This window comes from Danaus plexippus, chromosome 8 (assembly GCF_018135715.1).
Source record: "Danaus plexippus chromosome 8, MEX_DaPlex, whole genome shotgun sequence".
NCBI lineage: Eukaryota > Metazoa > Arthropoda > Insecta > Lepidoptera > Nymphalidae > Danaus > Danaus plexippus.
The window spans coordinates 10,177,131-10,180,635 of NC_083542.1; the positions used below are offsets into that span (position 1 = coordinate 10,177,131).

A 3,505-nucleotide genomic window follows, 5' to 3' on the forward strand; every position below is an offset into this window, starting at 1 on the left:
ACATTTTTTTATAATCGTTTGATTTGTAAATTTTTTTTCTTGATTTGTTTCTCTCAATTTCATTCTTTCAAAACTTGTGAAGAATGTTCAACAATATTCATTGTTCATGCTAGCTTTTGAGTAATAAAATTGCAGTTGAGTACAGTAATCACAACATTTACAACGTTGCTTTTTCATTTTAATAAATCAATTAAAACATCTATTCTTATTATTTATCGGAGGCTGTTCCGCCGACCCTCACCCAGTCATTATCTTATTTAAGTCAGGAAAGGCCATTTCTTTGGCATTTTCATTTCAGTTGATTGCTTTTTTTCTAGAACTAACTAAAGTGAACTCATCTATCGGTACTGGAGAGAAGGCGGTGACTCTAATAACGATTTGTCTTGTATACCTATATATTTGTTCATTTTTATTGTCATTGTTATTCTCACAGCAATGTGGCCGGTTGTAGTGAATTTCTATTTATGACACCCGACCATACACAGAGTAAAGTTAAGTAAATAAATGATTTATATAAAACTGAAACATGTTGATTGTTCTTGTAAAAGGTTGATTTTGAGTGAGCTGTGAATGCGGAAGGTGATTTTAAGAAGAAGGGAAACCCCTGTCGACATGATGACTAAATCAAGCACTTAACTCATGCCATTTATAAACTGAATTTACATCAAGGACTTATGTTTCTTTCGCATTAGAATATTGATTAATGAAGACGAGCGACTAATAAACAACAATATCCTACTTCACAACTTCACAGCGCCTGCTGGCACTTCACCAGTTTGGTTCTAAATTGTAAAAACTCTTTCAAATCTCTTATAAAGCCTCCTCTCCTTCTGATCATCACGCCTTAGTGTTTTTGGTGCCCCTGGCCGTTTTTTTCTCTTCTATCACTAAATACGTAGAATATACACTGCCATGTCGTAGATAGATAGTAGTAGTAGTAGATATATCACTCACACAGTAAAGACAAACCAATAACAGACTGATTTATTAAATGCAGATCATGTACGGGAGGAAGATAATAAATGTCTTTGGTCAAACATATCTATACTGATGAATAAAAAATAAAAAAAATATATATTTTTCCATTAATTTTCTGAGTTGTGTTCTCAAAGCAAAGAACTTTGTAAAAGTTTCATGTAATGTGTGTTGGTACAGAACTGAATGTAGCATATTACATTTCATTTCTCATTTTTTTTAATCTTTTAAGTGTTAAAAAGCGCCAACAGTAAAGTCCAGAGCGAGTTTCTCAGTTCACGAGCTGTCCGTCTTGGGACAGGTAGTGGGATGGAGTCCGCCTCAGGTAATATTGTATAATGTTCGAGCAAGTCTTCAGCTCTAAGCGGAGATCTTGTAAATACTAATGTGTCGAAAGCTGGCGCTCCAAGCGATTATTATTCCATTTGTAAAATAAAAATTGTCAATAAATATCAATAACTTTGACAAATCTCTTTTTATTTAATCATTAAATAAAGACAATATGATTTTTCGATTTTAATAAAGTCGTCAGGATAATGAACTTTTTACTAATTGTTCTCAAATATAAAAAAAAACACATCCTCAACTACTACAAATATAGAACACTTCGAAAGACTCTGTACAACTGAAGTTTTACATCGTTCCAGTAAAAGTTTTAAATCAACTACAGAAGCATATATCGGGGGGTATGCCGTGGATTAGCTTATCCCTGAACATTGATAATTTTTATATAGGTAGTTATTACATTTATAATTATTTGTAAAATTAACACAAAAACGTGTCGAAATTGTGAAATTATTTATCAGAAAAATTTATTTTACTTTGAACAGTCTTGTAGCTGCAAGTGGTCACATCTTAGTTTAGAAAAGCATTTTATTATATTTCCTCATTATTCTGTAGGAAAAACGATGAATTTAAAATTATTTTGCCAAAACTTAAAAATGATGCATTTCAAATTATCTTTTAATGTATTTAAATTAATGAACTTGAAAATTACAATATTATAATATCCCTCCACCAATAACTAATATTGAGTGTAAAACAGAGAGCTCCAAGGTTCTTCCTCGTCAGTTATCGTTCGGTGTTTGTTGTGCAACCTGTCTGTCTGTTTGATATTTATTCTGCTGTAGTCCTGTAGGGTGTCGTCAATATTGCACTTTTCCAACTCTAGTTTATATTACATTTGCGGAAATAGTTTCTTGCAAGGGTCGTCTGTAAACAAATGGAAAAAAATCATTGCAAGAGTTAGCTAACTTTTCGAAGCGGTCTTATGTTAAATAATATTATAAACTGCATTGTAACTTATTTAGTTTGTCTAAGTTCAGTTTTGTATATCCTTTTGATAATTATTAATGATAAGAGAATTTCCGATATTCTTGAGAAAAAGTCGCCTTTATAGCGCGCCGTGATCTCAATCAGAAGTGACAAAAACTACGAGGACAGTGAAATGAATATTACGATCGCTTATAATCGGTCGTTTATAAAACAAAATATTTTTCTGCTTCTTTTCCTTAAAACTTTAAGGATAAGTATCCTCTTATCAGCTGTTATAAAGGTGAAATACTTAAGACAAACCTAACGTTATTTACCCTGTAGGGTTATTCTAAGTATGCACATCACACAACATACGAATGGCTTCCTGTTTCTTACGTAACACCGTACCTCAATATTACATATAATGTGCACCTATATAAAAATTTTAAGGTAGAAACACTCCGCAGGAACGTAGTCACATGACGCTCTCTTGTACAAAACGTTACTGTTCTTTATAATAATTGCATCAGGGTTGTTCCCGGGTCGGGTTTGGAGCGAGTTCACGTCACCGGTCAGTGTGTCGTGTGTGTCGGGTGTATCGTCAAGCGTCCCGGCCGGTTGGAGACTGCGGTTCTCCAAACTGTTTGAGTCCGGTGACTCATCTCCTTACTACTTATTTATTCTTACTTCTCGGAACCGTTGAAACGGGTGTTTCAAGGGCGAGGAGTGAGGATTACAATGGTGGGGGGGGTTAGTGTTTGTTCTCACGCGTTACCTGCCCGCGAACTGCACCTGGCTCCTTTATTTCTCAACACAATAACTACAAAAAATGTAAATAATGCTGCTTTTTGCCCTTTCCTTTGAGTAACGTTTTGTAATAATATAAAGCTGGTTTTGCATTAGGGGATTACCGATACAGAATTAAAATTTTGTCAAGCATCTCACGAACGGACAAACAGTTCAATATGGACATCAGTTAGTTAAAGACATTTAACATACATCTGAACACATTATAATAGTATGTAAAGGAGATTGCGGTCGCCTTCATCGAATGTTACGTATCAATAAACTTACATCTCTCTGTAGTGAAATGTCGTTTCCAACGTCTATATGATCGATGTTATATATTTGTCTTTCTTCCATTATTATTAATATTTCAGCGGATGACAACTATGCTTTTTACTATAATATTATATAAAAAAACAATGGAAACGGTCACAAATCAATATAGTTGATGCTTATTTAGTGTAGAGAGAGCAATAAATACATTTCAGAA

General features: G+C 33.7%; 1 long non-coding RNA gene across 1 annotated transcript; it reads right to left on the minus strand.

Annotated features, from left to right (window-relative positions):
* Positions 1-1,421: 1,421 nt before the first annotated feature.
* On the minus strand, positions 1,422-2,890 carry LOC133318884 (uncharacterized). The gene is made up of 2 exons (XR_009752615.1): positions 2,638-2,890; positions 1,422-2,187 (listed from the first exon to the last, which is right to left on the minus strand). It is a non-coding gene; the product is annotated as an uncharacterized LOC133318884 (long non-coding RNA).
* Between the last annotated feature and the right edge of the window lie 615 nt (positions 2,891-3,505).